This window comes from Saccopteryx bilineata, chromosome 3 (genome assembly GCF_036850765.1).
Source record: "Saccopteryx bilineata isolate mSacBil1 chromosome 3, mSacBil1_pri_phased_curated, whole genome shotgun sequence".
Taxonomy (NCBI): domain Eukaryota; kingdom Metazoa; phylum Chordata; class Mammalia; order Chiroptera; family Emballonuridae; genus Saccopteryx; species Saccopteryx bilineata.
The window spans coordinates 126,685,248-126,699,908 of record NC_089492.1 but is presented as its reverse complement, the minus strand read 5'-3'; the positions used below and the strand labels follow the sequence as shown (position 1 = coordinate 126,699,908).

The 14,661-nt window shown below is 42.8% G+C and overlaps 1 pseudogene; it reads left to right on the top strand.

The window, feature by feature from the left end:
- Nucleotides 1-11,643: 11,643 nt before the first annotated feature.
- Nucleotides 11,644-14,489, top strand: LOC136329861 (keratin, type I cytoskeletal 19 pseudogene; annotated as a pseudogene).
- The last annotated feature ends 172 nt before the right edge of the window (nt 14,490-14,661 follow it).

Here is a 14,661-nt window from a genome sequence, read left to right as displayed (position 1 = left end):
AAAACTAATTCCAGAGTGGTTAAAGAGATAACTGGGGGGAAAAAATCAAATTATACCTGGTGTGATGGTTAAATTTATGTGTCCACTTGACTGAGACATAGGGTACTCAGTCATTATTTGACCAAACATTATTATTGGTATTTCTGTGTGTTTTTTTGAATGAGAGTACCTTTTACAATAGACTAAGTAAAGCAGATTGCCTTCCATAATGTAGACGGGCCTCATCCAACCAGTCAAAGGCCTGAATTTAAAAAAGGTTTACCTTTCTCCAGAGCAAGAGGGAATTCTCCTGCTTGATGAATCTTTGAACTGGAACAATGGCTCCTCCTGGTTCTACAACCCGCCTGCTGGTCTTCGAATTCAAACTGAAAACCTATGTCTGAAGATTTTAGACTTACAAGTCTCCATAAACATATGAATAAGTTCCTTATAATAAACTATGTATGTGTTATTTATTGCTTCTATTTCTCAGAGAACCCTGACTAATACATATAGAAAAAATAAAGGTAGAAGAAAATAATAAAACTTGGGTTTAGAAAGGACTTTCTTAGCCTTAAAAGTGATGGTAGGAGAAACCTTATGGCAGAAATTCTCAAAGCTTACCTTACTTAATCTATGCCTCAAAATTATCTGGGGCCCTGGTCCACTCTTCAGGGTATGACTGAGTTAGTCTGGAACAATGTTAAGGCACTGGTATTTTTTTAAAGCTTCCCAGTATGCATCCAGGTTGAAAACCATCGCCTGAAGGAAAAAGACCAACATATTTGATAACATAAATGTAATGCCTAGAAAACTTCTATGTTTAAGATAATGGACTAAAGACATTTCTTCCTCCTTCTTCCCTTAGAAATCACCTTAAAACAGTAAGAATAAAAAATAGAAATACAGCCTGACCAGGCAGTGGCACAGTGAATAGAGCATTGGACTGGGATGAAGAAGGACCCAGGTTTGAGACCCCGAGGTCGCCAGCTTGAGCTTGGGCTCATCTGGCTTGAGCAAAAAGCTCACCATCTTGGACCCAAGGTCACTGGCTCCATCAAGGGATTACTCGCTCTGCTGAAGGCCTGTGGTCAAGGCACATATGAGAAAGCAATCAATGAACAACTAAGGTTTTGCAACAAAAAACTGATGATTGATGCTTCTCATCTCTATCTGCTCCTGTCTGTCTATCCCTATCTATCCCTCTATCTGACTCTCTCTCTCTGTCCCTGTAAAAGAAAAAAAATAGAAATACAAACTCCACTTTTGATGAAATTCAGAGCCATATGTAACCGATATTAGAGCAGGTGGAAGAAGATAACTGATTAGGAAGAGGAGAAAAGAGAAGAACCTGAAGAAAGAGAACCAATGAGAAGCAAGGTATTTTCTAAGCAGAATTCTAAGCAGAAACTGGAGGTACCTGGAATCACAGACTGGGAAACAAGGTGTGGAACTAAACCAAAGAGTTTGGTTGAAAGTCCATAAATGACACCCATTAAACCTACGCTGATCCCTTACTCATGCAGGCACACAGATGATGGCTTCCCCCACCTCCAGGAAGTTTAGTCTCTGGAAAAAATGAACTAGATGGACTCCAAACCCCAGGCACCCCAAGAAGGATTGGATGAAATGTAGACCCCCCAAATCAAGCAGTTAAACGGAAGTCTGCACTTAGAATCATAGTGATAACCTCAGCCCCTTTCCTTCACCCAACTACCAGAGTGCTGCCAACAGCCTGGCTTATAACCGCAGGCAGAGGACTGATTGCTTGACAGAGTCTAACTTGGAGTATTGAAGGGGCGGCGAACATGTGCTCTTTGATATAAATGTAATTCAAGAATCTGAACAATTTCCCAATGAAGCTTCAGGTGCAGTAGGAGCTCCTTTCCTTGCAAGATGAGAGGTTGTTAGACAAGGGAGCCTTCGCTGAGTGGAAGCTTCAAGCCATTTTGACTCCATCTGAACAAGCTTTATAGAAGAGTAGGTTTACCTGTTGGGACAACTGTCAATACAGATACAACTGGCCTATGGAAGAAAGGAAAGTGAGACATCAAAATGACTCACTTGATCTTAAAATAAAGTACTCAAAGCCTTGAAACCCCTCCATGCGCTGACCCTTTAGCCCCCCACTCACTCACCACTGAAACCTTCACAGACCCCAAAACCTGCCAGGCTGAAATCCTTTTGGCTCCTCTCACATATGCTCCTTCAGCCTCTGGTCTTCATCCAGCTGTTCTCTGCCCCTGGAACCATCTCTCCACCTGCAGCTACCACTTGTTCAAAATGGTCCAGAAGCAACAATGAACTGCTATTTCTACAATAGAATGTAGAAAAAGCTGAAGCAATGCTTCTTAGAAAAGAAAATGTTGCATGGCTCTTCTATACATTTCTCAGGTCTCAGCCAATGAGAAGCTTTCTCTGTCTTCTCCCCCTCGCCCCTCAGAACACCTCCCCTGACATACCTCCAAGCATACCTCTCATCATGGAAGGAGCTCATCCTACTGCACCTGAAGTTTCACATAGAAATTTGTATAGGCTGTTGTCTTTCTCCCTGACTTATGGATATCTATGTAGTTGAATTTATAAGTATAGCTCATTTTATTGCACTTTGTTTGCGGATACTATGTTTTCACAAATTGAAGGTTTGTGACAACCCTGTGTAGAGGAAGTCTGTTAGTGTCATTTTTCCAACAGGTTCAGTTAGCACTTTTAGCAATAAAGTATTTTTTTTATTTTTTATTTATTTTTTTTTTTCTGAAGCTGGAAACAGGGAGAGACAGTCAGACAGACTCCCGCATGCGCCCGACCGGGATCCACCAGGCATGCCCCCCAGGGGCGATGCTCTGCCCACCAGGGGGCGACGCTCTGCCCCTCCGGGGCGCCGCTCCGCCGCGACCAGAGCCACTCCAGCGCCCGGGGCAGAGGCCAAGGAGCCATCCCCAGCGCCCAGGCCATCCTTGCTCCAATGGAGCCCCAGCCGTGGGAGGGGAAGAGAGAGACAGAGAGGAAGGAGGGGTGGGGGTGGAGAAGCAAATGGGCGCCTCTCCTATGTGCCCTGGCCGGTAATCGAACCCGGGTCCCCCGCACACCAGGCCGACGCTCCACCGCTGAGCCAACCGGCCAGGGCCAATAAAGTATGTTTTTAAGCAAGAGAGACAGACAGACAAGAATAGAGAGAGACCAAAAGCATCAACTCATAGTTGCAGCACCTTAGTTGTTCGCAATGAAGTATTTTTTAATTAAGGTATGTACTTTATTTTTCTAGAAATAATGTTACTGCACACTTAATAGACTATAATATAGCGTAAACATAACTTTCATATGCACTGAGAAACCTAAAATTTCACATGACTCACTTTATTGCAATATTCACTTTATTGTGGTGGTGTGGCATTCAACCCACAATATCTCCGAAGTATGTGTATGTGAGTAGCTGTAATGTAAAGAATGGGAAAAGGGCTCAGAGTGACCACTCTGACTGGGCAGATGTGTGAGCGACCTGAGAGACTTCTGAGGGCAGCATTAGAAACATTTGTAAAAACCCTGACAGATTGATTACTTATCCCATTAGTTCTAGTGCATCCTCAAAAGTAGTTCCAAGGACAGAAGTGATCCCATAGAGGCAGGGGGAAGGACCTCTGGGTATCTAGTGGACTGTGGGCTTCACTATTAATCCCTTGGATTCAGTGAGACAAAAACCAGTAAGTAGGCTCCTATCACTAAGGAACTCAATACTTACTCCTTGACTAATACTGCTTTCACTTTCTCTTTTTTTTTACAATTTAGAATTTTTTAAACTTTTCAACAAATATTACTTTGGGGCAGGCCATTTTATTTATTTTTATTGTGGTAAAATCACATAACATAAAATCGACCATTTTACATTGTACAACTCCATGGAATTTAGTACATTCACAGTGTTGTGCAGCCATCACCACTATCAAGTTCCAAAACATTTTTATCATCCCAAGAGGAATCACTTCCTTTTGGGAAGCAGTCACCTCTCATTCACTCCTCCTATCAGCCCCTGGCAATCATTAATCTGTTTACTGCCTCTATGAATTTGCCTATTCTGGTTTTAAATTTTATATAGATGGAATCAGCCTCTTGTGACTGACTTTGTTTATTTAGCATGTTTTTAAGTTCATTCATGTTGTAGCATGTGTCAGTATTTCATCCATTTTATGGCTGAATAATACTCCACTATATGAATATACCTCACTTTGTTTATCCATTCATTATTCATCAGTTTATGGACACTTGGATTGCTTCCAACAAATAATACTTTTGCAATCAGAAAAAATATAAAATTTTGGACTATTTCGGGGTTTTTTTGTTTGTTTTATTTGGGTTACCAAATCTCTTCTATCCATAGGCAAAAAGAGGTTCATGTTCTAATTCTTTATTCACCCATCAACCAAACGTAAATATATTTTCTCAATTCTAAGGCTCATAATTTCTGTTTGTTTCTTGGGACAAACCTGGGAGGTTCAGCGACTTGCTGCTTCTTTCTCAAATGAGAAGAAAGCCAGTCTTCTTTTTTTTAATTTTTTTTTTTTTTTTACAGAGACAGAGAGTGAGTCAGAGAGAGGGATAGACAGGACAGACAGACAGGAACAGAGAGAGATGAGAAGCATCAATCATTAGTTTTTCATTGTGCGTTGCAACATCTTAATTGTTCATTGATTGCTTTCTCATATGTGCCTTGACCACGGGCGGGCCCTTCAGCAGACTGAATAGCCCCCCGCTGGAGCCAGCGACCTTGGGTTCAAGCTGGTGGGCTTTTGCTCAAACCAGATGAGCCCGCACTCAAGCTGGCGACCTCGGGGTCTTGAACCTGGGTCCTCCGCATCCCAGTCCAACGCTCTATCCACTGCGCCACCTCCTGGTCAGGCACCAGTCTTCTTATAACACACACACACACACACACACACACACACACACACTCATGTAGAGGCACTATACACATAGTCTTAACAGTAAAGTAAAATTATGTCACATCTTCCCAGGAAAAATTGTAAAAGACTTCCAAACAGCCAGAAAAGATTACTGTGTTATTAGTGCCTCTTGTTGTCTTTGATTAAATTGTAAAAACTGATAAAAATGCAAATTCCTTGCATCCATAGAAATGCAAATAAGTTATATCCAGTAGAGTGCAATTGATTTTGCAATATTGCTTTCTGGACAGTTTAGAAACTATTTATAAATTTATTTCAGCACTCCCTATTGTCTATATACATACAGTCTTTTAAATACGCCCATTGAACCAACGCAGCATCTTACTGGTTCCCTCATTCATTAATAATTTAAATAAAATTATTGACATATGCTCATTTTATATTTGTGTGACAGTCATAATTACCTTTGAAAAGTTACCCATACACTAGCTGCAAAATAAAATGTAGCCAGCCAGTAAAAAAATGATGTATACAGTTCTTTGCTTGAATGACAATAAGATTGCTCAAAAATTAACAGCAGATGAAGAAAACAAGATATAATATTGAAAAATACAGTGTGACTCAACTATGTCAAAAATATAAGAAAATAAAATGGAAAAAATAAGGCAAAATGTGAATAGGGACTGCCAATCTTAGTCCTCAGGTACAAAGAGTGTGAGTAGCAGTTTTTTGTTTTTTGTATGTGTGGGGTTTTTTGTTCCTCCTTTATATCATTCCACAGTTGGCACATTTTTCTAGTGAACATGAATTGCTTTTATAGGCACAAAAAAAAATCTTTGAAGAGGAAAGAATACAATATATTCCATATTCAAAACAAGACCTAAGACACTGAAACAGGTGGAGCAGGGATTAGGAAACAAACAGCACCTGCAAGACAATAAATGACCAAAGGCCTCTACAGCCAGATGGAACTGGCAGCTTGCTGGGAACCTGAAGGGCCTCTTGCATTTCATGGATATTTTTATTTTCCTCTTTACAAAGGAAATATGCATGGCTCAGTGCCTGCTCCTAAGAAAACAACTGCTAGACTAATCAGTGTAAAGTAAATAGAGATTTGAATTTAAATTATACATATAGCCTGGAAAAATACCTACCCAGCCTTTAATCTCCACCAAGATGCTCATTAGGCAGCTTAGTGAACACTTATTACCTGTCCCTGTCAGAGATAGTTCCAGGGCCTTTTTAAATCAGGAAACCTACCAGAACCACATTCTGGAACCTTCCAGAATTACACAAACCAGAGCATTCCAAAACCTTGAGTTTAACAGATGTCAGTCACTGGTAGAAAAAGATACATGCCACATAAAGATGAAATTTAATGCTCAAGTAAGGTAATAAAATGAGCTTGTTTATAGCCATTATTATATCTTCCTTTATAATAAAAGTATACATATACGTTTGTCAGATGTTTTTCTTAGGCCATAGCTCAGCTCGTTCTTACTTCCCCTGGGTCTGATGTGAGGCTAGTCCTCTCATAGTTATTAACACAACATCAAGAGAGAATAAAAGAGCTTGGTAACCATGCGGGGATGAGGATCCAGATTCCCCCCAGTTTGTCATGATGGGCACATGCTATCTCATCCCAGGAATGACCAACTGCACCCATCCCCAAGTTCACTGACAGAGGGCGAGGCAAAAAGGGTTGTCTATTATTCATATTAGTGGATTTTAATGGAAAGACATAGGTGCATCTCTAGAATTGTTATAATGTGTCAACAAGTTTGGAGAACATTGATTATGGAAGTATTTTCCTGATTAATGAAATGTAACTCAGTTATGCCTATCTACCCCTGCCAGAAGGTCATGCAGTGTATTACATAGCATGCAGTGCATTATGCAGCATATAATAGAAATTTAAAAGTACAATAAAAAGAGAGAGAGAGAGAAAGAGGGAAGCAGTGGTTAATGGGGACACTGTGAAATGAAACCTTCCATTTGCCCCAAGTCCTGCCTCTAGGCAGGCTGAGGAAGGTCAGCAATGTAACCAATTCCAATCCATTTGTGAACAAAGTGACTCCTTCCTTAAGTAAATTAAATTAATGAAGTAAAATTTCACAAAGAGATGGAGAGGACTCAGGATGGAGAGTGCAGTAAGAAGGCTTGGGATGGACGATATTTGGGAGAATGGACAGCACTGAGCAAGGTCCCAGGCTGCTGAGAGAATGGGCTCATACTTACCATTTCTCATTTGGGGCTACATTTACAATATTAGTGTTTATTATTTGCACCACCTGCTATGGACTATATTGCACCCTCCAAAAAACTATACAATAAAGCCCTAATCTCTGATGTGATTATATCTAGAGATATGAGGCCTTTAGAAATAGTTAAGGTTGAACGAAGTCATAAAGGTGGAGCCCTGATCCTATAGGTTTGGAGCTCTTATAAGAGTGGACAGCAGAGAATTCACTTTCTCTTTCCCTGTGCATGCTCAAAATAGAGCTTGTGAAGACAAAGCAGCCACCCTTATAAGCCAAAAAGAGAGTTCTCACCAGAAACCAACCCTCTGGACCTTGACCTCGGACTTCCTGGCCTCCAGAACTGTGAGAAAATAAATTTCTGTTGTTTTAAGTCATATAGTCTGTGGCATTTTCTTATGGCTGCCTGAGCAAACAAAGACACCACGCCCTGTTATTAAAGAACCTGAACTTTTTCCAAATAATTGTATATCTATTCTTTTTTATTTTAAAATATTCATATGGTCTTATATAGAGAAAGAGTATTGAATTATTTGATTTTATAAAATCAAATAAACTAAAACACTTTAGTAAGCCCTTATATCATGTGCCAGATATACTATGTTAAGTTCTGGATATATAAAGATAAATAATTACACACAGCCTCTGACTCCAGGGCTTAAAGTCTAGTGAGAAATCTGTACATGCACAGAATTATATTACAAAATAATAAATGCCATAACTGAGATGTATTAAGGGGACTAGGGAGTGCAGAGGAAGAAATGCATGACTTTGACTGGCAAAGGCCTTTCTGGAGTTACAGACAGTTAAGTTGAATGAAGATGAATGATTATTCCACAGGGAGAAAAGGGAAAGAACTTTACAGGACAAGGATATAGCTTTAGGACTGGCATAAAAGAAAAAGACCAATGCTTGTAGACTCTACAATTCTATATAGCTGAAGTACAGTGTGTCCATAAAGTCATGGTGCATATTTTTTTTTTTTTTTGTATTTTTCTGAAGCTGGAAACGGGGAGAGACAGTCAGACAGACTCCCGCATGCGCCCGACCGGGATCCACCCGGCACGCTCACCAGGGGCGACGCTCTGCCCACCAGGGGGCGATGCTCTGCCCCTCCGGGGCATCGCTCTGCCGCAACCAGAGCCACTCTAGCACCTGGGGCAGCGGCCAAGGAGCCATCCCCAGCACCCGGGCCATCTTTGCTCCAATAGAGCCTTGGCTGCGGGAGGGGAAGAGAGAGACAGAGAGGAAGGGGGGGGGGGTGGAGAAGCAAATGGGCACTTCTCCTATGTGCCCTGGCCGGGAATCGAACCTGGGTCCCCCGCACGCCAGGCCAACGCTCTACCACTGAGCCAACCGGCCAGGGCCATGGTGCATTTTTGACCGGTCACAGGAAAGCAACGAAAGACGATAGAAATGTGAAATCTGCACCAAATAAAAGGAAAACTCTCCCAGTTTCATACCTATTCAGTGCAGTTCGATGTGGGCTCACGCACAGATTTTTTAGGGCTCCTTAGGTAGCTATCCCGTATAGCCTCTGAAGACTCCTCACTAACTGATAGCCTACCAGAACGGGGTTTCTCCACCAAACTGCCAGTTTCCTTCAACTGCTTATCCCACCAAGTAATGTTATTCCTATGTGGTGGTGCTTCGTTATAAACCCGCCGATATTCACATTGCACTTTGGTCACAGATTCAAATTTAGCGAGCCACAGAACACACTGAACTTTCCTTTGTACCGTCCACATCTTGACTGGCATGGCCGTGGGCTGCTCCGCTATATACACGGTGTTACGTTACCATCTGCACATGCGCACATGCTGCCACACATCCTACAGAAACTGGGAGGGTTTTCCTTTTTTCTGGTGCAGGTTTCACATTTCTATTGTCTTTTGTTGCTTTCCTGTGACCTGTCAAAAGTGCACCATGACTTTATGGACACACTGTATAAGAGGTGAATGGCCAAAGAACCAGAAGTATGGCTGGGAAGGTAGACAGCAGCCAGATCACCAGGTCATGGTCGCTGTGAAGCCTGGGAGAGACTCAGCCCAGCAGGCTGACTAATGGTAAGGTGACCAACTTTTTTACAATAAAAAGGAGGACAAAAATAAATTGAAGAAAACAATATCATGAATAAAAGAAATATTTTATTCATTGCAACAATAATATACTATAATATAATAAATGCATAATAAAAAACATTTATAATATTTTATATTGTTATTATGCTTACATGCCTTTTAATTTTTAATAATAATTGTAAGAAAAAAGGACTCATTTAGTAAAATTAAATATCAAATAAAACCCCTAATTTGGAGTGATATTCAGATGTATTTATCATTTTTTAATTAAAAAAACGTCTGTTTTATACAACTAATTAATCAAAATGCCTTATTTATAGATATGGTTTGAGGTTAGATTTCCACTTTAAAACTTGAATTTTGGGAAAATACTTATAAATAAAATTATACATATTTGGAAATTATTAAATAGATAATGAATTAATAAAACGTGAATTGTGCTTACCTGTCTATGATTGAATATTCACTGAGAAAGAAATAATCATGAGTCTACAATGTCATATGTGCCGTGTCATGTTTCAGTAAGAAGTACACAAAGCCATTTGTGCGCTCAGTATATTGCATGCTCTCTCAAGTTCTCCCATGCAGAGTTCATGCGTCTCATAATCGCGTCTCACGGCACTGTACTGATCCTTGATGAATCATCATGTCAAATACAAATACATCACATTACACGCAATGGATCGACTCTGCATCAATCGAATACAGACGTTTACAGATGAGTCTTCCAATATCAAAATGGAGGACATGTAGGAGGACACTTTTCAAGGGAGGACGGAACTTACAAAAGAAGGACTGCCCTCCCTAAAGGAGGACAATTGGTCACCTTACTAATAGCCTTGTAAGTCCAGTAGTTGCGGCCATCATCACAGCCGCCATTCAGGTGCGGGTTCCCATTTAATTCGGATAGACAGTAGAGAAACGACGAAGCCAAGAAATGGTGGGTCATGCCTTTATTCTAGCCTTGCAGGTGAGTAAATACACACAGTGGGGAAAATACTTCCCTTTCCATTCAGAGCCCCCAAAACCACTGACTTTCTCCCGGTTTTCCTAGAATCAAAGGCCCTCACCAGTTCAGCGGGGCTCACAAAGCCCCTCACCTCTGTTCCCCTTCAGCACCGCCCCATCTTGGCTGCCTGCCTCCTCTGCAACCACAATGGCCTCTGCTCCAAAATGGCTCTTAGCTTCTCCTTCTTTTAAAACTTTTCAGCGCAACAACCCCTCCTCCAGCACATATTAGCATGACCAAGCCCCTTCCCAAGCATGAAGGTAATTAACAGTATCATCTGGGCAATGCAATCACATGGTCAGCAGCCATTTTTAACAATAAAAGTGAGCAAAACCAGAAAATACAGATTTTACAAACTCATTTGCCCAACAGGCTTGTATCACATTGCTAACTATACCTTGACAAGAAGAGTCATGTGAGGGCACTGACCAGCCACTATGGCAAGTATCATTTTGATTTATTAAATGTATAAACTTTTAAAATTGACCAGCATTTCCAGTATGATGGTTACTTTCAGGTGTCAAATTGATTGGCCACAGGGTGTCTAGATTAAACACTATTTCTGGGTGTGTCTGAGAAGATGTTTCTTGATGAGATTAGCAATTGAATTGGTGGACTCAGTAAAGAAGATGGCTCTCCCCAAAGTGTGTGTGCCTCATCCAACCCTGAGTAGAACACAAGGCGGAGGAAGGAGGAATTTACCCCCCTTTCCTGCCTCACCACTGGAGCTGGGACGTTTCATCTCACCTTCTCTAGCCCTCAGACTTGGGATTTATACCAGGGGCTCCTCTCATTTCAGGCCTTCAGACATGAACTGAACTACACCACTGGCTTTCCTGTGTCTCCACCTTGCAGATGGCAGATCATGGGACTTTTCACTCTCCATAACTGCATATTGCATGAGCTAATTCCTCATAATACATATCAGAAATATATATATATTCAATATATTCTTTTGTTCTGGAGAACCCAAACAATATATCCAGTTAGAACTACAAATTGGTCTATATATGCCATGAATCTTTTTAGACCCTGAGAATTCTGGACTGAAGTTCTCACAAGGTCAGTAATCACTTAGTGTCTAATCCGCCACCCTCCATTCTTCTGTCTTGGAGGCTGGTATCCTTGGAGGCTGGGTCCCAAGCACTGCTGGGGAGACTCACACAATCATTTGAACTGGTGCCAATAAAAATCAGGGGCGCCATCCCAGCTGTGCTCTTGGCACCATCCTGTACCTCAGCAGAGGTTTTTCTCCATCATCCCCACTTCCCTCAAGCCCCATCTCACATTGCATTTCTCTGCCTTGGACATCCTCATTCTCAAGTTCTCAAGAGAGATACAAGGCTGACAGGCCTAGCCTCCTTTGTCCGCTCTTCACCATCTCCCACTGTCTTTCCCTCCCTCAAGGATCCTTCTAGATGCCAAGTCCTTGTGCCCCCAAGCAGACCTGGATGCATCAGTTATCTTCATTCCAGCCCTCGCCGGTATTTTCAGCCTCTCTCTTTCACCCATTTGCCCATCATCCCACAGCAAGGGGAAACAGGCTGTTGGGACTACAGCTGCCCCTGCTGAAGGAATTGATTTAAATTAGCGTTGCTGGAAGAGGGAGATTGCATGAGAAGGTACCCCAGTGGGAACGAGGGCAGGCCTTGAATGAGGGCTGGAAGGACCAGTCTTTTCAATTAGATGTGAAAATGCTTGAGGTCTTGGGCTGACCCAGCCACAGTCTGGGAAGGTAGGGCTCAGCAACCTGAGCTTTGATTTAGAAAAGCTTAAGAATTCAAATCCTAATGATTCCTCCTAGAAAGGTTAGGGCAGCTCTGTGAACCTCCACTGGCCAGTTTGGAAGATGTGAAACCCAGGAGCAGAGGAGAGAGCAGTCAGCGGCCATTGAGAATTTAGAAAACCTTTGTGCTTCTTACACATCCATTGCCCGGTGCCCCTGCCCATGCATGGCCCACCCACACCAAACTCACACCCTTTTCACCTACCCAGCATCTCAAGAAACCAACACATTCCCCAGGATTCCTAAACCTAGTTTGCATTTCAAGAGAAAGTTAAGTTGCATTTCATGATTTACTTATACTTACCTCTTCCACTGGCTGGCGCCAAGCTGCTGGAGCCCTCTCCAGAACAAGCCCCTTTTCTTTGAAACAGGAAGTGCCATTTGGCCCAGCCTTAAAGGAGTGGTCCTTCTAGCCCCCTGGAGGAGCACCACCAAGATTGGCTCTGGTGGCCTCCCTCTGCCCACTCTGGGCTGAGAGAGACAAAGGGTGGAATCTTGCAGTCCCCAGAAAAGGCAGGGATGGGGCTCAGGAGTGATTCTTACTTAAAGCTTCTCTGTAGCTGGAACTGGCAGAATTGGATCATGTTTACTGGAGAAAGACCAGTGTCCAGGTCGCCATCACTTTTAGTCTAAAATATTAGATTGTGTTCTCTGCAAGGCATACTGAATAAGTGGCCGTGGACTCATTGTGATTACTGTTGGCATGAGAAGAGTAAGGTTGGAAGGGGAGGGGCAGGAGGGACAAGTCTCTGCTCTGCCTTGGTGACACTGGGAATTTATAGTTCCACATCAGCATCAGCTGGTTTAGGCTCTTTTTATTTTCCATTGAAGAATGTGTAGGAATTTATATAATAATTCTCAGGGATGAAAAGGGAAGGGAGGTTGACACTTTTGCTATATCACAGCAAAAACTTAAAAATCTTTGAATATCTCTCCTCCCAAAGTTCTACTTCATACACCAGTAGCCCAATTACTTTTATTTTCTCATTAAAAAATTGAAGATCTCCACCCTTCTCTTTCCCACCCCTTCTGCTCTCATCCTCATCCTCAGTTCTTTCTCTACAACTCTTTATCCCATCACCTTGTAATTTAATCTTTGCTGTCATTTTGAATTTGTCCGGGTGGGGAAGGGGGAAGAGGAAGGTACAAGGGGAGCCAAGTTGTGCTGAGGAAGATGGCAGGGGCTTTTGGTTTGCTCTGGACAACACTTTCATTCCTCTTCATTTAATGTCTGTGTGGTCATTTATCAATATTATTAAAATTATAACCTGCTCACCACCAAGGCTGCCTGAGTTCAGCAGCCTCCTGGGCTTCCTGTTTCTTCCTTGCACTGCTCATGCAGTCCAGGAAATCTATCATTGCCTGGTCAAATTTTTACACTCTGCCCCCTGTTACAGAATAAAGGAAGCTCTGTGGGGTCTTCTGTTAAAGACATCAGATGGGAATGGTTTCCACAGCGGCTGAGTGGATACCTCTGAAACTCCAGACCAACTGTGTTAGGGCCAGGAGTAGTAAGCTGTCTGCTACCAGGCTGTGTAATTGATCTGATAAGATTTTCACAAATAAAATATTTTAAAGCCCCTCTCCCTCATAGAAAACAAAAAGTTATTTTTAACAAAATGTTAAGGAGACCCAAGGGAGACTCCACTTAAAATTTGTAAGCATGACTCCTCTTGTCATTCATAGTTCCTCTGACCAGTCGTTGCATCCTCCTTTGATATGACTTCCTATAGCTTCTCCAGTCCTCAGCCTCCTCGTCCTTCAGGGCCTGGGTGTCTGTACAGAGAGCTCTTCAGTGCAGAAGTGCTTACCACGTGGCCAGCACCCACGGGGGCTCAGGCAGCTGTGATGTGTTCGTGTCCTCCTCCAGCTTCACATCCTCATCCTTCTACGGCGGTGGCTATGTGGGTGCCCTGGTTGTGTCCTCCAGGCTTCTATTTGGGCAATGAGAAGGTAACCATGCAGAATCTCAACAACTGCCTGGCTTCCTAGCTGGAGAAGGTGAGCACCCTGGAGGTGGACCACGGCGACCTAGACATTAATATCCGTGACTGGTACAGAAGCAGGGACCTGGGCCCCTGCCATAACAGCCACCACTACCAGACCATTGAGGAGCTGCAGGACAAGATTCTTGGTGCCACCATTGAGAACTCCAAGAATGTCCTGCAGATCAACAATGCCCATCTGGCTGCAGATGGCGTCTGAACCAAGTTCGAGACCGAGTAGGCCCTGCGCATGAGTGTAGAAGAGACATCAATGGCCTGCAAGGTGCTAGATGAGCTGACCTTAGCCATAGCCGATCTGAAGATGCAGATTGAAAGCCTGAAGGAAGAACTGGCCTACCTGAAAAATCATGAGGAGGAAACCAAGGCCAGGTGGTGGCCAGGTCCTGAGTGGCATGAGAAGCCAATAGTCATGGCTGAGAATAACCAGAAGCAGAAGGTCGCTGACCACATGGAGCAACACAGAGGTCAATGAGCTGCACCACACCCTTTGAGGTCTGGAGATCAAGCTACATTCTCAGATCAGCATGAAAGCTGCCCTGGAAGGCACACTGGTGGAAATGGAGGCTCCTTTGGAACCCAGTTGGCACAGATCCAGGCACTGATAAGCTGTATTAAAACCCAGCTGAGTGATGTTCGTGCTGACA